Source organism: Tachypleus tridentatus, chromosome 13, assembly GCF_004210375.1.
Source record: "Tachypleus tridentatus isolate NWPU-2018 chromosome 13, ASM421037v1, whole genome shotgun sequence".
Lineage (NCBI taxonomy): Eukaryota > Metazoa > Arthropoda > Merostomata > Xiphosura > Limulidae > Tachypleus > Tachypleus tridentatus.
Window position 1 is genome coordinate 193,503,375 of NC_134837.1, and position 22,803 is coordinate 193,526,177.

General features: G+C 35.3%; 1 protein-coding gene across 19 annotated transcripts in view; it reads right to left on the reverse strand.

The window, feature by feature from the left end:
• Positions 1-22,803, reverse strand: part of LOC143238328 (protein phosphatase EYA1-like) — a 241,022-nt gene that overhangs the window by 140,763 nt on the left and 77,456 nt on the right. For 8 of the 19 annotated variants that reach the window (XM_076478438.1, XM_076478462.1, XM_076478467.1 and 5 more), the window contains exon 2: positions 17,218-17,342. The exons of 9 other annotated variants lie outside the window; for them this stretch is intronic. The gene's annotated coding sequence lies outside the window, so the exon portion shown is untranslated. Of the gene's footprint in view, positions 1-2,330; positions 2,553-17,217; positions 17,343-22,803 lie in introns of those variants that run through there. 2 more of the 19 variants (XM_076478455.1, XM_076478453.1) reach the window with 2 other exon arrangements.

The window sequence follows — 22,803 nt, forward strand, 5'->3', positions numbered from 1 at the left end:
AAGCAAGCGTTCAAGCACAGAATTATAGATCTGACAAAAAAGAATTAATCCAGCTGTTGGCAGTATAGTAATAAAGGTCGAAACAAAATATCCAACCTAAATTGTCTAGTGATAACAGCATTACCAATTAACTGTAGAAAAATAATAAATAAAAAATAAACACTAGCACGTGGTTCTTCTTATATATAAAAATAATCTCAGATAGTACGAGATAAGTTAAAGTTTATTTTATAATAATCCTATGTAATTCGAAGAACCCAGGAGTTAAAACACGGAAGATCTTATGTCAACCATATTACTACTGCTATGTATATCCAGTTATGAAGAGACCCAACATCAGAGTTTGTCAGGTCGGCTTGGATGTGACAAACAGCGTGCTGGTCTAGACACTATATATTATGACCATATTTTTTTTAACTGCCTAAACAAAACACATTAAAATAATAATTAAACAAAATACGCTTCATTTTTTTAAAAAAATCGATTTAAAAATATGGTTATAGTATAATTAATCAGAGGTTGGGATTTGCTGTTTCTAACGCAGTCCCGTCTCATGATTTTGTTTACTTACTTAACTTCATTTAAGTGTATTTATTTAATTTCACTATATATATTTATATTCCCATTTCTCACGAACGATTATTATGGTGGTTTAGAAATTAAGTAGGTGAATTGTGTTTACAAATTATTTTATCTAAATCTCGAATGCCAGCATGAGATCAGTATGGCTCCATACCACCTGAGGTTAATGTTTGAAAATTTAACGGTAGCATCCTAAGATTAACTAAGGACCGACCGATATCCTGCTAGTAAACGACAATATCGGTTATGTTGCAAAGTGCAAATTGATAGTTTATTAACAATACCGAGAGAAAACGCTCGAGTGATATATAGTATATGAGTTGATAGAATACTTGCGTGACAATAATGTAAGAGTTGAGAAAATGTTTGTGCAACAATAATACGAGAAGATTCAGTGAACACTTCTGATATTAATAACGTGATTTGAGAGAACACTTCTGATATTAGTAACGTGATTTGAGAGAACACTTCTGATATTAATAAAGTGAGTTCAGATCGTGCTTTCGTAATGTTGTTATCACAAAGCGAGTTTGAACTTAAGAGAATACGTGTTTAATAAAAATATTTAAAAAGTGTAAAACGAGGGAGTCTAAGTTAAAAACTTGTGATCTCATATATGACAAGCTAACTTTTTTAAGCAGCCCTTGTAACTATGATAAAAAAGCAATCAAAATAATAATAAAAAGGCTTCCCTACTGTCTTTAAAATAAAACACGTTCAATAACTGTTTGGCACTTTCTTGTCTAAATATCCCAATCAAGATTTTATGTTTAATAATATGTAGTCAGCTCCACATAAAGTTCTGTTACGGTAAGAAAGACAAGTTAAATTCACCTTAATACTTTGAATCTCAACCAGGAATCTCAGAAAATAAGTTGTATAGGGTTACCTAATGTGAATATATTAAAATCAACACCATTCATAACTACTGTCCAAGACAAATAACAGTGCGAGTTGTATGAAAAAGAGTTTCCTTAAAAACAGAAGTGGACAGCGTCCATCCTAGAGTCCAACATTGCTCCCAACCCATTTCATAAAAAATGTGTTGTTAATAACGGTAGGAGTACTCCCACGTTTTACACGTGGTCGAGATAGTAACTTTTCAACAAAAGAGAAAGATGTTGACTGTCCTGTAAGATGTCATATGTTTATAAACACTGTATTTGTATACTTGGTTATTATTAAAGATAATTTGAAATAACGGTTTGACAAGCACACCATTATTCGAAGATGAAACGATACAAACTGCATCTATATAAAAAATTAAAAGTGTTACTCCTAGCGATACCAACGGTAAAGCAGTTGATTTAAAAAAAAAAAAAAACCTATTTTATTTTCAATTTATATATGGTCCCTAAGTACATTCAATCATGTTTACGCCCCCATCGACATGACGAAATAGAAGGCCATAGAACTAGCGTTTAGGTCAAGAAGGCTGTTCACTTGATCGCACGGTAAACGTGAGCACTAATACAGGACCATGCTGTTCCAGTACACATATAATATTCGAGGTTGCAAAGACACAGCGCTTTGTTGGCCACTTTTTATGCACGCCACATAAAAACAAAACTTCGAGTAAGAAAAACTGCTACAGTCACTTCGATAGTACTAACTAAATTAAATAATCTGATTGCTACATAATTTATTAGTGCTTTTGGCAGTACACATTATTAATATTTTCGTGGCTCTAGATAATAGCTGATAGTTAATTGTAACTTCTGGTAAGAAACTACATTCTTCGACCTCACCAGTAGTTTGTCCTTGTCAATTCGCGTGTGTCAATCGAGTTCCCAGTCTCTCTGTCAAACCAGCTTGTTCCGCCTGAGATCTTATGGCAGTCCCAGCCACCACCGCGATCCATCATCGTTAGAGTTTGAAACGGCGTGCAGCAAAACTCTGCGCAGACGTGACCGTACCTAGCGACGGTTCTCTCTCCTCTCTGCGTGTGTGTGTGTGTCTCTCAGCTTGCTTCTCCAAACTCATTACACGGAGCTGAGGGTCTGATTGCTCGTACTTAATAAAGCTCGTACCACTGTTTGGTTTTAATGCAAGAACAAAAAGGATACGCGTTATTATAATTGCTGTACAATGCTGGAATCAACTTGGTGTGTGGCCCGTCACCAAAATGTTATCAGGAAGAGAAACGTCATAGCTTATCTTGTTGAGGCACTAGAATTCTGTAACAGCCTGCCGCCTTACTCAAGTCAGACCACCGTAATAAAAAGATACTTGTGTCACGCCCTTTCTTCGATATTGGGCTTGTTGAAATAGTATATGGCTGTATGGTGTGGATAAGGGCTGTTATGAGGATTTGAGTGCCTCATAATGCATAACATATTATACGCTTGAGTCACATGTTATGCAGGGAACCTTCGATGCTATAATATGAACACGTTAAACTGTACGATTTATGATTGGAAAACAAACACTTCCGGCGGGATTTAAAGTGTGAATTCGTGTTCCTGAGGTGTAGTTCCGATAATATAAAAAAACATACTGCTACTTTAACTCTGTTTGTAAATTAGTTCATGTGTAAACATGTTACTTTCTGGAAATTACTGGTCAATCATAGAAGGCGGATAGATTTTCACAGGAAATGTGTTTGTTTCCTCGCGTGGCATCTAAACACTACTATCCACTAATCATACCACTCGAGGTACTATGAACATGGTGTAACATACCGCACAAATGTTTCTGGAAATAGTATCCAAGTATTCGTGAGTTACATTTGTTAGAACATAAAAGTACTGTAATAGTATCACATCTGTTTAAACAACATGAAAAGCAGTGTAAGAGTGTCACATATGTTCGTACAATATAAAAAGCAGTGTAAGAGTGTCACATATGTTTGAACAATATAAAAAGCAGTGTAAGAGTGTCACATCTGTTAGAACAATATAAAAAGCAGTGTAAGAGTGTTACATCTGTTAGAACAATATAAAAAGCAGTGTAAGAGTGTCACATATGTTTGAACAATATGAAAAGCAGTGTAAGAGTGTCACATATGTTTGAACATATGAACAATATAAAAAGCAGTGTAAGAGTGTCACATATGTTAGAACAATATAAAAGCAGTGTAAGAGTGTCACATATGTTTGAACAATATAAAAAGCAGTGTAAGAGTGTTACATCTGTTAGAACAATATAAAAAGCAGTGTAAGAGTGTTACATCTGTTAGAATATAAAAAGCAGTGTAAGAGTGTCACATATGTTAGAACAATATAAAAAGCAGTGTAAGAGTGTCACATATGTTTGAACAATATAAAAAGCAGTGTAAGAGTGTTACATCTGTTAGAATATAAAAAGCAGTGTAAGAGTGTTACATCTGCTAGAACAATATAAAAAGCAGTGTAAGAGTGTCACATCTGTAAGAACAATATAAAAGTACTGTAAACAAAACAATTCTCATTGTCACACTGACTGCAGTGCAAAAGCGGTGTCAAAACCATCTAGCTACGTTTGACAAGTGATTTACACATCCACAAAGTCTTAAACCACACGCGGTTACGACCGTTTCTCGTAATCTGGACCCCAAGTGATTGTTGTGTATTGTATGTTAATTATGACGCATAATTGAAGTTAATAACATGTTATCTAATGACATATAGTCTTCAGCTCAGTGAACTGGGATAGCATACAACTAAATACTTTACGTACTTAAGTGGAATCTTTGATACTTATCTTGTATCTAAAGAGCCAATGTTCTGATGTAGAATAGATAGATACTAGCTTTTCCGCGAAGTAAATTTAAAAAGTACGGACTAACTGTTCTACGATGTCAATTTTAAAAATGTGGTACTAGCTGTTCTATGAGTGAAATGGAATGGTTTGGTACTATCTGTCCTACGAAGTGAAGTTGGATAGCATAGTGCTAAATACCTTACGTTGTAAAGTGTTAATAGTGTATTACTAGTTGTACTATGAAGTAAAGTAGGATAGCATAGTGCTAAATACCTTACGTTGTAAAGTGTTAATAGTGTATTACTAGTTGTACTATGAAGTAAAGTAGGATAGCATAGTGCTAAATAACTTATTACTATACGAGTTTTCAGCTTCCATTTCTCAGTTTGTTCTGTAAAAGAAACAAAACAAAACAAAACTGAAGGCTCCTTTCTCAAAACTTGATTTCTGCATCATTTACAAATAGCTTTGCACAGTTACGTTTATGTGAAAAAGGCAACAACAAGTTTCTTGTTGCGACACTACACTGTATTTGATGTTATTAATCCAACTTAATAAACACAACAGTTAAACTTAGCAGAAATGAAACTATTAAAATAGGTTTCGTTACAACACAACAGTTCAACTCGAATTAACACACGATAGGAATGTGTGATACATGTGCAGAAACGTTTCTGAACTCTAGTACGAAACGCTACACACGTTCAAAATAAGATTAAAAGCCAAAAGTAAAAACAAAAGTAAAAACAAAATTATACAACTTATATAAAGTTTTCTGCTATGTCAGTTCAACGGAAAGGTTAGGATAGCAGTGGTGGTTATTCACGAACATATCTGGTTTACAAGATACACCAATGGTAGCACTTCTTATATGTCCTTCTTGAGAGGCGTTGAAACATTCAGAAATCATATTTGTTGGCAATAAATGACAAACATTATATGAATCCTTAAATATGCATACTATTAGAAACGTGGCTTTATTTTCCATTTCGAAAAATATATATGACGCACCTGGCAATTTAAACGAAACATACTGACCCAATGATACTGTGGTTTGTATTACATACAATGATCTGGCTATAAACATTAAAAACAGGAAAACCGTAAGTAGCTGTTATTGAACTAAGTGGAAAGAATTCCAGTACTTGAAATACTATAGAAAACAGCACCTGAATTTCCTACATACAAATATGAATTAATTTATTACGGTTTCTTATTCGAAAACTGTGAATGTATATACTGTCGTTTCATAACTATGTAAATTTACCGCTGGGACAAAAACAAAATTTGTAATGTGTATTGAACATCTGAGGCAGTTTTTACACCTTTTAAACACGTTTATAGGTACAAATAGAGACAATATACAAACCTTGAAAATAATATCAACTCATCAAACCAACGGTAGAAACCATCACACTTCTTGTCATTGTTCTATTTTACCTCGTGTACAACTATAAAAACAGGAAATTTTGTTCAAGTTTATTTTTAGTTGTGAGTTATCGAGAAAACAAAAGATTTTCATAGTTTCACATTCACTCAACAAGGCTATGCCATGAAGAAAGTACGATTAACTTGGACTATCAAGCATATATTTAAAAGACTACCATTTCTCTTCCCAGTGATTTTTATTGGTGAATGAGGATTTGCAAACTTTGTCTACAAAACTTTCAAAACATCAAACATTCAGTGTTAATCGTTTTCAGATGAAAAACTTACAAGCAGCGTCAGGTGTATTATAGTATATATAACCTTATTCGGCCAAAATACACAATAGGCTTTCTGTAACCTGTCCACCGCAGGGGCCAGAACTCCGGATTTTATCAATGACTCACCGATGGACGCCTCAAACGAAATATGCGATTCATATTAATACCACTTTTGTTGTTAACATCACGCCTATTTCTAGCCAGCACTATTAAAAAGTGTTACGGTCACGTGGTATGTTATCACACCATTTAATATTCTATTATTGCTTTGAAACGTTAACACAATAAATATGTTTCTCCTTTGTGTTTTTGTTTTGAATTTCGCGCAAAACTACTCGAGGGCTATCTGCGCTAGTCGTCCCTAATTTAGCAGTGTAAGACTAGAGGGAAGGCAGCTAGTCATCACCACTCACCGCCAACTCTTGGGCTGCTCTTTTACCAACGAATAATGGGAGTAACCGTAAAATTATAACGCTCCTACGACTGAAAGGACGAGCATTTTGGTGTGGCGGAGATTCAAACCCGCAACCCTCAGATTACGAGTCGAGTGCCTTAACCATCTGGCCATGCTGGGTCACGAAATATGTTTCTTCACCTTATCAGTTTAATGCTATTGCACGATCCAAAAATGTAAATTGAAATATTCAAAGAAATCACAGCGGTAAAAATAACGACATTCTCTTAAAAACAAAAGTAAATCATTAGAAACATACCTTAAAAGTTTAATTCAAAAATGGCAGATACTGAAACCATCTTTTCCATATCTTTCTATGTACGTTTCTTACAGAATACAATACTATCACGATATTAGTCTGCGAGTTGGTTAACTTTAAACTTAATATATGGAAAAATTACAAAGGAACTAGTACGGTTTATAACGAGTTTGGTTATTGTTAATCAAGAGTTAAAATAATGCATCTAGTCAACAGATCTTGAGAACTTAATCCTATTGGAATAGTAGATTGATATTCGCTGTTATGATTTGTATCCCTGGCTCTAAACAGAAACCAAAACCTGTCTTTAACTTTTCTTTTCGTGTTAACTGTATAATCACGAAAAAAAAATTGCTTTCTAAGATTAGAAAACCCTAGTGAACAAATTTTTTATATTGCACGATTTGTATTGTTCTTATTTTGTATTGTTTTTTTCTCTTCAACCAACACCTTCCCACAAATGCTCAAACACACATCCATGACTTCCTCTGATGCGTTTCCAACGTCAACGCGCAAATTCTCGTAGATCGTTGTTGTTTCACGGCAAAGTTACAAACGAGCTATCTGCGCCTTCTCTAAGGAGGGGATCGAATCTTGGACTTCAACAAGGTAAATTCCGAAAATTACACCACACCGACCCTTCGGGAGAACTCGTCAATCATGATGTTATTAAACGAGCAGATTACGTTTCTGTAATTCCAAATAAATTACATTCATTTAAAATTAAAAATAAGACAACGAACAAAATAGGGTATATTTTGAAAACTATCAAATACAAGTACGACATAAATACTAGAAAATGTATTTCCGAAAGAAAAAAAAAATACAAGTTCATATTAAGTGTGGTGAATATTACTACAAATATCACGGGTATTTCCTTTATTCAGTTCACTGTTGTTCGGAACTGCATGGGAAAAAACCTTGGTGGTACAGAATACGGCGGTGACTTGACAAACACGGAGCGGGCTACAGCAATGAGTGCTCTGAGTGTGTTTAGTACAAACAAGCGTCACTCAGCCAGCTCTCTTTGTTCCACCATCACCGTGGACACTAGCTCCGCCCTTATTGTATGTGGTAGAGAGCTACCGCGTGCGCATTGTCAAGCCCTACCTAGTACACTGATTTCACCTAAGAGATAAGATGAGGTATAATTCATTTGGATCTCTCAAAAGAAATCCTTAAGAAATCGTTTATCAATATCTTAGCTCAGTGGATGCACTTGTGTGACGGGTCATCTGTCAAGGATTCCAGCAAGTTGTTGTGAACTAATCTATTCTGACAGATAAGCTATTATAGCATATTTGCTATAAAACAAGTATGTTTCCACCAACTAACACTTGTAATGAGGTGATGTAATAATTGTCGTTTTATAACACTACCTTTAACACATACCTTAATCAGATTATTTGTGTGTACGGGAGAGGAATTTCAAAACATAAAATAAATATAACAGTCTGAGAAGGTTCACACCACATTCGGAGTGTCTATATAATGAATGAATAGGCCTTATTTGTAAACTGTTCTTCAGCAGTATCCGTTAATACATTATGCGGCGAGATTGATTAAAAACACTGTTCTCTATCTCTTGGTCTCTTCCGCATTCCCGTAATAACTTGTTAACCTCTTAAAATCCGTTATTAATCGACCCAGATCACCTGCTCTCGTTAAACAATATTTAGTTGATCAAAGGTAACTTTAAGATTAAATAGGCTAAACTGGTGACACACAGAAAAACTATGAAAACCAAACAAACAAGAAACTTAAATCTTACGTTTGTATCAAGTTGTTATTGTTGTTGTGATCTAGTTCCTTCCCTAATGAAGAAAAAACACATTTATTTTTTATGTTAATATCAAAGGACAAAGCTTCGATCTGAGATATAGTACGTAGAAATGTTTAGTTTAGTCACGTGATACACAGGCTGAAAAGGTCGAAGAGAATTAGCCTAGACTAGTTCGACGGAAACTTACATATTCAGTGTATTTAGTTTTGTTGTTTCTCGACTGTGATGCGCAGAAATAAGTCTGTTTCAAAATGAAAAAAAAAAAAAAGGATATCTTGGGTGTAAAAGAGAAAGCACATCGTAACATCCTAGTGTTCTTGAGAGTGCCATGGTTTATGTCACTTTGCATTTTATACACTGATTACACAGACTGCGAATTTTCCATTTTTATAGCAGCGGTGAAATGGCACATTTATCAACATGGAATTAGAGAGAAGTGTAAGAAAGACCCTGGAGTACGCTAAGTCACGAAAGACAAAAAACAATTATAAAGCAATTAATTAAGCAATAAATGATCTTGCTAGCGACCACTAAGTTTAATTCTAGGGAAAAACTCGACATGTTTATTTAAAGTTTATCTTTAAAATATTTACTTCCTATGTATTTAATGTCATTTGGAATCCGAGTCTGTACTTTGGGCAATGAGAAATATGGAGTGAATTACTTGTAAAATAGATTAGGTACTTATAAACCAACCACAAGTACACGAAGGGACAATAAAAAAGATTTCACGATGCTACGAGCATAGGACACAGTACATCAGTACTATACAACACCAAACATAACTTTTTGTGTGTTGTGCAAAGTACAACACACAACTTATTTCATATAAACCTTAATTGACCGTTTTAAGATATATCTCTCATATCTTTTAACATATATCTCTTACATATCATCCAACAAAATCCTGATTTGTTGCACAAAGTACAACCCACGATTTATTTACTACAAGACTTAGCTGGCTCCTTTAACATAGATCTATTATACCTTATATATCACTCAAAAAATCTTGATTTGTTGTGCAAAATGCTGTCCACAATCTTTCTTATCTAAATCTTAGTTGACTCTTGAACAAAGTTCTGTTGTTTGGTGTAACGCCAAAGAAACGGTTTATGTGTTGTGCTGAGAGTTGTCCAATACAGATCTTACTTGACTGTTTAACACAAACCTGTTATAAGGTATAACACTCAACAAACCTTTTATATTTTGTACGAAATACTGTCTACAAGTCATCTCATATTCAAACGATTGTTGTTGGGTTTTTTTGCAGCGATTTGACCGTCAAAACTTTAAATTATGTCAATAAACAAAGCAGCTAAAAGAAAGAGCATTGAAAGACGCCGTAAAGAAGAGAAGAAAAACAAGGGGGCGTAAACCTCAGATTAGTCACCTTCAGAGGAACGAACTAGTACGACTAAACATCACAGTTTATATCTTTACATCATCATAATACGATTTTACTAACACACACGAGCATCTGTTAGCGCGGTTTTCACGGCACACGACAAACAGTAACAATCCCTAAAATATATTTACATCTTCAAAACGTGTAGTACGGTGTGAAACATCGCTTATATTTTCAAAGTTGCGTGTCTAAATGAGAAAAGACTGGAGCCATCACTCTTAGTTGCAAGCATTACTAGTGACACTAAAAATAAAAAATCGTATAATCTATATCGAGATATGATAAGCAATAGAACTACTATATATCTACGTTATAATCTGTTAAAGGTGTGTCACTATAAGTAATTGAAGCAAAGGTAAAGGTTTTTCTCATACAAAATATCATAAATTGGTACACACAATTTTAGAAACAGATATACACGTGTGGACAGTAAATCTATTTCAGACACATTCAAAGTTGATCCTCGAGCTACAATGACCTGACTGTTTAAACTCTTGGATTAATAATTATAATATCTAGCACAACATTCGGTCAACGGATTGTGAAATCTTATTAAATAAACAAACAAAAACTTTGTTAATCCATTAATTAAACAACAACCTCAATGTAAGTCCATGGACTTACAACACTAAAATCGGGGATTCGATTCCTCTTGTTGGATACAGCAGATATCTCGATGTGGCTTTGTTGTAAAAGAGCTACTTATTGAATTATAATTTAAACTTGAGCTCCTGGATTTTTATTCTGTTTTATGTATTAAATGTATCTGTGTGTCACACTAATAAATACACTGCTAAAATCTGTGTGAATCTAAAATTAAATATACGTAAGGATCTCACAAAAATCCATTTACCACTTAAAGATATTTATATATCCAAAACTTAATAGGTCTAAATTAGCTGATTAACGTGGATTTAGGTGTTAATCTCAAGTCTGAATTATGTTGGTTGAACGTACGGCTCACAATCTGTCAAGTCAGAATTATTTGATGGTTACATTTCACTTGTGTTTGAATGAAAGTATGGTTCATAACCCGTAGATAATGTCACGCCAGAATCGTTTGGTGGTTACGATGCATTTTCAGTGGATATTCAATGACGAAATCTTGTATTAATGATATTTTACCTTTCAATGAAAATATCTGGAACTGAAACGTCACACCGAAACGTTTCCTATAAACCAAAGTAATTTCTTTACATTTAAAACGTTTAGAAACAAGTAAAATTGTCATTTTAACTCTTCCACAGATCCATACATCTGAAGCTCTCCGCTATGCTGCATGACTTGTAATGTAGTGCACATTTACGATCAGTTTTATTCTGTATAACGTGATTTATAGTTTGCTACTTAGTTTTATTCTGTATAACGTGATTTATAGTTTGCTACTTAGTTTTATTCTGTATAACGTGATTTATAGTTTGCTACTTAGTTTTATTCTGTATAACGTGATTTATAGTTTGCTACTTTTTCTAAAGTTTTTCCAAGTTTTCTCTCGGAAAACTTCACTCTGCTTAAATTATTACCTCTTTCAGATGTTATCGTAAAACTACACAAGGACTATGTATACCGGTGTCTCTATAATTTTAAACTGACAGACTAGAGAAAAGGCAACTGGTAAACAGCACCCAATGACAATTCAAATATTGGGATATCACCGTCACTCTTATAACGCACCCACAGCTTACAGTGCAGAGCAGTAACGTGACACTAATAATAGGCACTATAATTGACGACTTATAAAGATAACGATTAGATCAATATAAACACTTTCAAGTATCAGACGAGCCCTGTGTGTTACGTCACTTCTTCGTGAATACGAAATTAGAAATACTGACAGAAATTATGATCTCTAGCTAGAAGAGCTGATGTTGGTTAGATCATGACGATAACATCTTCATATTTCTCCAGGCGGTTTGAGAGTCATCAGACCGTGGGTACTGCTACAGGTGGCGCTTTTCTTTCCCTACTCCATCGTACGAACTAACAAAGGCTACCCTCGAGAATATCTAGTTCGACCAGTGAGTCTTGTCATCGTTAGCAAGCAAACAACGGTGATAGCAGGAGAGAAGAGGGTGAGTGAGGGTGGGGGAGTTCAAACCAAAAATAGGGCTAAGTTATAAAATTATTATTTTCTCTAATCGTTTCTCGATAAATAGACAAATTTGTTTTATATAGTACAACAAATGGCTTGCCACAACAGTTATAGAAATATATTCAGGTTTCTTGTTTGAATTCGTGATGACGAGAAAACCCGATTGTAGAGAAAAATTATATATTTAAAAACGGCTGGTATGAGAAGAGAAGGCACTGATAGAGGAGCAAACAACGTTTCGACCTTCTCCGGTGAACCTGACGATGACCGAAGAAGGTCGAAACGTTGTTCGCTCCTCTATTAGTGCCTTCTCTTCTCATACCAGCCGTTTTTAAATATATAATTTTCTTGTTTGGATTGTTTTTGTTTAATATTTTCTTCTTTAAAACTTTCAGTAAATAACTGGTACAAAATCAGTTCCCGAGACACGTGATACTTTACGTACCAACTGACGCTTTCATCTCTAATACGTAAAAAAAAAAATCCTGGTACAAAAGGTTTTAAGAAGGTGTTACCATATTTTATACATTTCTGAAGTTTTGCGCGAGAAAGTTGTTTTGCAATAATTTCTTTGTTCTTTTGTTTTTCTAATTTCGCACAAAGCTACACGAGGGCTATCTGAGCTGGCCGTCCGTAATTAAGCAATGTAAGACTAGAGAGAAGGTAGCTAATAATCATCATCCACCGCCAGCTGTTGAGCTACTCCTTTACCAACGAATAATGGGATTGACCTTTATATTTTAACGGCTGCACAGCTGAAAGGGCAAGCAAAAAGACGAAAACCGCGAATCGTCGAATTCGGCACACTGGCGTGGTAACATGACGACCGGGCCTAACCGTATAAAAGGATTTGTTTTTCCAAAATGTTCTCGAAAATATTTCTTTGCAAATTGTGAAATCGATTAAAATTATACAAAAGTAACTATGAATAAATGAATCACTACTGTTTGAAGTTATTGATAGGTACAGTGGGAAAATATCAGAATGTTGTTACACCGTTAGGGTCATATAAAATGTATCTGAATTGCATATTTTTGTCCAGTTCTTCCGAACCGTCATCACTGATTGGTTATTACGTCGTTCAATGAAAATAAAAAAAATAAAGCCCACCCACCAACCCAAGTGGCACAGTGGCATGTCTACGGACCTTAACTGCTAGAAATCAAGTTTCGAAATCTGTGGTGGGCAGAGCACAGATGGCCCACTGTGTAGCTTTACGATGAACGATAAACAATAACAAATATAAAACTATGATTTTACATAACTTGTGATATTAAAACAACTTATAAAAAAAAGAAATTAAACAATTTTCACAAATGTATTTAATTCTAAAAGGGTAAAATTTAGAAAACAGTAAACAGACTGCTCATCTATAAAAGTCAAATATTTCCTAAACTCGATTCGAACTACCACATTCTTCCTCTCTCACAAACAAGAAGACCTGTCCTCATGTTTTATCCTTTGAAGATCCTAAGTTGAGATCCAGTTTTTGTTGTGGTAGTTCTTTTTAGCTTTCATCAGATTTGAGTTCCAAATTCATCTCGTGATCAGCGGGCGCCCTACTAAGTGAGTTAAAGGATTAACCCACAAGTACTTGCTTGGATGGCAGTTTTTAACAACTTAAACCACTAAGCAAATCAGAACTATACTTCTAAATATAAAACAGCAACACTACACGTTCCAGGTATTCAAACGAGTAGCCAACACTGCAAGACAAGCTTACCTCCCACATACATTTATTCTTTAGGTAAAACTGTTTATATTGCCCCCAGTGACAGAGCGGTATGTTTTCGGATTCGCATCACTGGAAACCGGGTTTCCATACCCGTGGCGGACAGAGCACAGAGAGCCCACTGAGTAGCTTTGCGCTTAATTTCAAACAAACAAACAAAATTTCGGCTTAAAATTTACACTTGATGAGAGGCGTTGGCGTCAGAAACACGCTTGTTCCAGATTCAAACCTACACGCTATGAGGCATTTTTATTGTGAACACGCTTGTTCCAGATTCAAACTCCAATTTACACTCCATGAAGCGTTTACATTATTAAATTGCTTAATACAGATTTCATTCTTACACGTCATAAACGATGGTGTTGGAATCACAATTATTTCAGATTCAAAACTACACACAATGAGCATCGTTTGCATCTCATACAACATTTAATCTGAAACTTAATACCAAACCCCCTAAATGGAAAAGCACATATATCTCACTTGTGTATGTAAGGTTTGAGTCGTTCATCAAAATTAAAGTGTTCTGGCAGGTCGTTTTAAATCCTAAAAATAATATGTTTGTAAAACTGAGCAGCAGTTCAATACATAAACAGAAAGCAAATACGTTTATAGTATATGTTCTGAGGATAAAAACTGACACAAAAACATGAAAATGTACGATGGTGCTCAATCTAATGGTCATTACTTGAAAAAAAAAAGTATTGGTAAGGAACCAGCCGTAAAGATCATCTAACGTCATAAATCTTGATACATTATGCGTAAGCGCTCTATTATGGGTGGCCATGGCTGCTAATAAGGCCCGGCATGGCCAGGTGGGTTAAGGTGTTTGACTAATAATACGAGGGTCGCTGGTTCGAATCCCCGTCCCACCAAACATGCTCGCCCTTTTAGTCGTGGGGTCGTTATAATGTTACAGTCAATCCCACTATTCGTTGGTAAAAGAATAACCCAAGAGTTGGTGGTGGGCGGTGATGACTAGCTGCCTTCCATCCAGTTTTACACTGATAAATTAGAGACGGCTAGCGTAGATAGCCCTCGTGTAGCTTTGCACGAAATTCAAAACAAACCAAACCAATATCCATAGAGTATGGAAAAGTGCAATAATTAGATGCGATTTTGAAAGTTATGTCCACTGACCACACCAATAATGCCATCTCACAAATTTGACCTAAGTTTAAAGTCCAAGTCACTATTTTACGTAATTTACTGTTACAGTTGGTTAGTCAGTCACACTATAACCATAAAATACCAGATATTCGAAAAGGTGTTACATAAATAAGTCATTATACAACAAACAGGTTATAATATAGTCTCACATTTGGCTTTTCATCCGAGTATAACAGCTCCAAAATTAGTGTCATCCAGAGGTTGAACCGACTGAAAAGGCGATTGGTCCTAAACTATGAATCTTTTATCTGACGGTATAAAATGTGTAATTCAGTATAGATAACATCACTCCAGGACCAGTAGAGACTTGGATAATCCCACTATCGAGAAAACCAAACAAACAAAACAAATTGGTTAGCGAGCCGAAGTACGAATTGAATGGTCCAAAATTTGAGTCGTGGCGTCGCTAAACAATTTTTGCACTTTTAATTATGGTTGACTTACAAATGTGGCAGTGAACGCAATTACTTGGCTTGAACGACCAGACAAAACCCGTGTTGCGTATGAACGACAGTTAAAAATTAGTGATGGTTATACATTAATTTTAGGGATCTAGCCTAGATATTTAACCCATAAGTTTCATGAGGTGCCGTTCAGGTAGAGAACACTAACTTCAAGCTGCAGTAATAATGATAATTCTGACTACTATAATTAACTTTAGTTACATGAAAAGAGGTAATTACAAGACCCTTCCCAACGTTCTTTACATCTTTAGAGTCGATAGATGCTGTATCCACGAGTATCTGAAGGCTTGTGAAATACAAGACTAGGAACCCATTTGAAATATAAAGTTTTACATTAAATTATTCATCTCTCCATCTTCCGTCCCCACTACCACGAAAATGCAACAGAGCAAAAAGAAAAACAATTTATTCCAAATATTTAGGAATCGTGCATTCGTTCGTCATATGATCTCCCTTAATCTCTAAAAGTAATTTTGATTGCCTTCCACGCTATATGAATAAACATAACCCAAATCCATTTGTATACGTCAAAGACAATAATATTTTATTTGTCATGATGTTAGAAAGTTGGTGGAAATAAAGGGTAATTATTGTTGTCTATTGAAATAAATATTTTAATTTCTGCTTCGTGGTAATCTATTTCGTTATGTTACGCCCATAGGTGGAAATAGCGGCATGCCTGCAAACTTACAACGCTAGAAACCATTAAAGCACAGACAACCCATTGTGTAGCTTTGTGCTAAACTTCAAATAACAGTTACATTACTGAAGAACTTGAAGTAGACTTCAAACCATTTTTAAATAAAAAATGGCTAATTTACCCCCCCTCCCACACACACATATATATATGAAAGCTAAAAAAAAAACATTTTTGAGCCTTATTATAAATCAACTCAATTGAATATTATCTGTTTTTAAAGTGACGTAAACAATTTTGGAATTATTTTTATACCTGGTACCAATCACGCAGTGTGTTATGATTTTATGTTTTCTTTGTTGGTGCTGTTTTGGAAGGGGGGGGGAGAGTATATCCAATAGAGAGAATAGGGAAGATATGTTAAATTCTATATGTCTTTAGGAAAGTATTTCTAAAACGGAGTTTTATGGTTAAATTTATGAAGAGAGAATTATACTACCAACACAGTTCTCTTGGAATGAACCACCCAACGAAAGGATACATCAAAGTCGCAGTAAATTACAGTATGCAAAGAGCATAACAGAATTCCTAATATGCTACTGGTACCATCAAGTATTTTCGTAGCACGGTGATTATCATAGCCTGTTATTATGGAAAAATATGAGATATTCGATCAAGTTAAAAGGATTTTAGTCTAGAAGTCTCAGAATATCAAAGTTATTATGTAAACGCTGATAAAATTAGAGCTCCATAAAGCAGAATAAATAAGCTGTAATTGCAGTCGAAATTACTTGCTGAACGTAATCTCCCTGTTCAAACTGACACAAAATAAAGTATCGAACGAAGGATTCTATTACAAATGGCTATCTGTGTCACGAGGCACAACTGGGTGTATTGGATGTACGACGATCCTCGGCTGACCATCCAGAAAGGGTTAAATTTATCTAATATGGCCACTGTAAGACAGGGGAAAACTGCCCATCTGTCTTATTGGTGTTTCTGTTGTTTAAACCCACCATACACAACACAGTTTTCGTTTTCAATTAAAGTTTCGAGATCGAATATAGCTGTTTTAGAGTGTAAAGTTTTCTCAAGTGTTAAATAAATGGCATTAATATAATACGTAATAAGAAATAATATTTAACGTTTGAAGCTTTTATAAAAAAAAAAAAACGTGAGAGTTTCGTGCTTGTCACATAAAACGATATTCATAGGCGACTATATGTAAATACCCTATCAGGTTCATGCTTACCCAAAAGCTGGAATCAGGTATTCTAGTCCCCCGCTGGTGCAGCGGTAAGTCTACTGATTTACAATGCTCAAATCAGGGATTCGATTCCCTTCGGTGGACTCAGAAAATAGTCGGATGTGGCTTTGCTATAAGAAAACACACAGTCATTCTAATACGACAAAATATTTGTATCTGTGTATATAATTCACGAGAAAATAGATTAGAATTAACAACTTAAATTGAATAGGTTTTCACCAGACAGCGAACAGTCACTACGAGTTAAATATATAGAGCTTTGATTTTCTATGTTTTGGTTTAATTTAAGAAACAATATGACATTTTTTTACACAAAAGTTTACAAAATATGCCATTTTTCTTTGTCTACTGTACATATTATCTTTGTTAAAAGATCGAAGTGTATTAAATACACATTTGTAATATTTGTTTTGCTTAACGTTTTACAAAATTTTGTTTTACACCGCACTTTACGTTCACAGCAAAGTGGAAAAAAAATCGTAATTAATAACATTTTCAATTTGCTTAAAATATGGGACTAATCTGTGGATTCTCTAAGATATAAGACAGCCTTCAGGGTGAATACTAAACGATTTCTATTTTGTTATATAATAAAGATACTTTAGTTTGGAGGTTCGGCTTATTTCCCCAACCATAACTCATTTGACTTCACTATCACACTTAAAAAGGTGGTTTTATTTCGATAGTTTTGTTGTATTGAAAGAAACCCTTGTATTCAAAAAACATAAATCACAAAATCAGAAACACATAACCGACGTTATATTATCGCTACTCGTATGAATATGCTCAAACCAACTTCTGTTATGTTCGCCAAAGTTTCCCTTGTTACATGATTTGGCGTTAGTTCTATACAGCGGCTACCTGGGACCGACAAAACAAAGGGAAGAACGGCTGTACACAGATGGCTCGGCCTCATCCTAACTTATTGTTTTATACATGTTTTTAGCTACGGTGGTCTATTTGGAATTATATTTGCATTAACCGCAAATGTCAAGTTTTAACAGTGGTTTATAAATATCAGGTTATATTTCGACCTTTCTGAATAAAAACTCTGCCCCATCTTCTGTCTTAGTGACATTTTCAAAACGTCGCAACCCCTGGTGATGAGTCACTGTTATATGACGAAATACATAAGGGATACAGTATGTAAATGGGTGGTGCTTCGATTCGCTCATTCAGCGTTTGAAATATTACTATAAAGTGTAGTATCACCTAGACGACATACTGCTTACGTTCATAAAAAGGTTACGTGAAACGTTCGTCTTAATTACGCCCAGCAGGTTACCTGAAAACGTTGTGGTTGCAACTTCAAATAACGGGCTGAAATTAAGACAACATTTTCTAATACCACCAACATCACTCAGAACAGTTATTTCACAGTCTGGTGTGCATACATGTAACTTTACACAAATGGAGTTACACAAGTGTAATTTTGCCACAGAACAAGTGGTGTTTGCGTCGAAATGTCGAAGAATGAGCAACATTAAAGTCTGCGTTGTCATATAATAAAAAGAATACTGTTTGTGTCGACACATGATAAAAAGAATACTGTTTTTGCCGACACATGATAAAAAGAATACTGTTTTTGCCGACACATAATAAAAAGAATACTGTTTGTGTCGACATATCAGCCTAATTGATTACAGCGACGTTACTAATCGAAACACTCATAGAGAATAAAGAGACAGTAACCAAGTGGCCTGGCTTGCACGCTTACCCACTTAAATCCCATCAAGCACCTATGGGGCGTTTATAGAAGATGCATGCCACATTGTCAAGTGAATCGTTCTTTTAAAGAAATGGTTAATGATAACCCAGGACCTCATAAATTACGAATGAAAACCTCCTAATGTACGTAAAGAAGGTATAAATTCTTGACGAAGTAAAACTGTAAAAACAAAAATCCAAAATGGATGGGGAGTAGACCGAATGGTCAATCATTTATACTTTACATCAGTGAACCAAAAGGGTGGTCGACATTATTATAAAACATTTTCAGCATGACAAGTCAGAACCACTACCATAAATTACACAGTTTTCTGAAGTGTAATTAATGTGTTCATATTATCCACCTAGTAAAATACGCAATTTATATTTGAACCAATGCTTATCAAACTCCTGAGAGGTTTGTCAGCGGTTTTATTAGTGACAAAAAATCAAAGTTGTCTGGAAAAATTGTTGTAACATTTGATGCCTTCGTCCGCGGTACTTTGAACCAGAACTGCTCGTTGTATTATTCAAAACTAAGTAAAGTACCCACAAGCCCCTCATCTCTAAATACATATATCATCATAAATCAAAACGTTCTTGATACATGAAACACTGATCTGTAAATTAATTTGGGAAAACTCTTAAGCTTGAAACGTACAGAACTCTGACCATATATGTGAGAATATCGATATTTACACAATAATTTTAGTAATCAAAGTGCCAAAGTTGAATTATGTTTAGAGAGTATCTAATTTTCACTGCTATGATTGCTGGCTTTGCTCACAAAGTAGCTCACTTTTTACACATTTGTTTTCAGAATTAACATTCTTCGAAATAATTAACCATATGCTAGCTCGTGATCTGATAGCTAAACTGTACTATTTTCGTTCATGTTCACCAATGCTTATTAAACACTGGAGATTTTGCAGATAATAAAACATGTGAATGAGTTACTTCGGGTGCGAAATCGAATCGTACATAGAAATTGTATGTTTATAACGAGCGAATCGATGAACTGCAGAGACACTATGGCTCACTGCGCCGTCAAATTGGCTGCCGATCGTTAACACCACTTAGAGACAAGTTATATTCTGCCTTCATCTTCCTAGGACATCTCATACGAGTGTCATTAGATTCAAGCTCGACAAGCTTGCTGGCCAGTACATTCGTCTGATGTCTTCTCTTCTTCCAAGTTGCCAGCCAGGGCAAGGTGATTTGTGCATTCGACTCGTAATTTGAAAATCACGGGTTCGAATCTCCGTCACACCAAAGATGCTCGTGCAGCTTTGTGCGAAATTCTGAAACAAATACATCTTTCACGAAGTTGCCAAACAAATGAACACAGGGAAGGGGAAAAATGATATATGCATTTACTATCCAAAAACAAAACAGATCAACTGCACTAATGCTTGTAAGAGTGGCTACCTATATCGTTTGGCATTCATAAAGGTCAGTATGGCCACCAAAACTGATTATTGGCTTTAAACCAGTACCGCCATCATTTGCGTTTGATGTTGGGCCTTGTCTGTGGCACTCCTCAAGTGTGTATATGACATGTCTTTGTATTTGGTTGTAATGAAAAGCACTGTTCGTCTGCGAGCAAGACAGTTCGTCCACACGTCGTATGACCAATTCACGATTCTGGATTCTGTGTCGTTGAGTTAGATGAATTGCGCCACTGGTTGTGTATGTAGCTAAACGTTCATAAGTTCTGATTCATATTCGTTCATATTCTGATTTTGTTGTACAATTGGAAAACTGAGGCCCGCCAGTTGCTTCAAGCCCAATATTCAAATTTCATTTATCTTTCCAAATTGTGTAGTAATATCTATTCTATTCGGGTATCCTGGTCAAATTTATGATGGTTCGAGAAAAACCAAGAGTTCACATCCTGCTAACCATATCTTGCGAGATTTGTAATTACTGTACAATTACTTATATCTCAACAGCTTCTAACTAACCCAGTGCTCTCACCATCAAAACGACAATGTCTGGTGAAATCCTGTCATGTTCCGCTATTTACCTGGATCACTGTATATTGATGTTCCAACTGCTACGCGCTAGCACAATGCGTTTTCTTTCATTTTTATACACAACTGAAATAAGCATATATCACGTGACTGGTCACTTGACACCTGTTTTGCACAAAAATAATCAAACCCAAGGATGCTATCAATATTCTTTATCAACGGCAGTCGTGACTTGACACAGCTTGAACACAGATAATTCCTTTAATATTCTGAGCATTAAAACTTGTCTCTTCCACGAATACATATTCATAAGAAACAAAAACTAAAGATTACCTCTATTACTTCAAACTTAATAATTTGCTTAATAGTTGCTTATATTATAATTACCGAGGAAAAGCTTACTTTAATATTCTATTCAGCGTTGCAGAAGCCCGGCATTGCCGGTTGGTTAAGGTACTCGACTCGTTGTCTGAGGTTCGCCCTTTCAGCCGTGGTGATGTTATAATGTGATGGTCAATCCGACTATTCGTTGGTAAAAAGAGTAGCCCAAGAGTTGGCGTTAGGCTCTGATGACTAGCTGCCTTCCCTCTGGTCTTATGCTGATAAATTAGGGACGGCTAACACAGATAGCTCTCGTGTGGCAGTGATTTAGGTACATTACTCATAATTTGGTTAAAGACTTAAAATCATGACTTCCATGGCACCTGTGAAAGACTTCCTACCTTTTCCCTTTAGATACGGATTCTCGTTTCTTCAATGCAGAGTGTTGCTAATTATGCAAAGCATAATGTTGCAGGGAACATTTAGTTAATGTCAATCTCTGTTATTTATTTTGTACTTTCAGTGTCAAGTTATTTCAGAAGCCAACACGAAATTGTTTGTAAAGAGCAAACCGGAAGAGCTCGTGTACCATTGAGAGTTCTAAATCATTTGTTTACGTTACACCTATTCAAATCATAGACTGTGTTTTATCGCAAAGCTATCCAATGAACTACTGATACTTTATCTTATTACATGGATTCTTTGTTTGTTTGCTTTTGAATTTCGCGCAAAGTTACACGAGAATTATCTGAGCTAGCCGTCCCTAATTTAGTAGTAGAAGACTAGAGGGAAGGCAGCTAATCATCACCACCCACCGCCAACTCTTAAGCTACTCTTTTACCAACGAATATGAGATTGACCGTCACATTATAACGCCCCCACGGCTGAGAGGTCGAGCATGTTTGGAGCGACAGGGATTCGAACCCGCGACCCTCAGATTAGGGGTCGAACGCCTTAACATACTTGGCCCTGCCGGGCCGCATATTACATGGAATCGAAGTTCAAATTACAAAGGTGTATGTCTGCAAACTTATAGTTGTTTCACGAAGAAACAGTCAGAAAATGATTCATTTTGAAATATTGAAGATGTATTTGTTGTTGTTGTTAGCACAAAGCTACACAATGGGTTATTTGTACTTTGGTCACCTCTGGGAATCCAACCCCAAATTTTACTTGCATGTCCGTAAACATACAGCTGATTCTCTAGGAAACTGCCCACCTGTCTTAAGCGTATCGATTTCATTAAGTTTATTCGAGTTTGATGTAACAGCCGTTTTAATATAGGCAAATATGAAATATACTCTAAACAATTAAACCTAAAAGAACGTTTCTTTATAGATTGATTTTTTTTCTCCTTTACGTTTATTGGTAGTTTTATATCTTAATGCCAAAATTTTCTACTTTATCTAACATTTTCTTGTATTTAGGAATAACTAAACAATTGTTTTTCTTCTGGAATAGGCTACTTTTATATGAAAAGTCGTTTTTACGTCACTAAAATACACACTACCTCATCCCATGTTAACAAGGTGCCATCTAGATGTCTCAGAAGAAAACATTAGGAATTTGA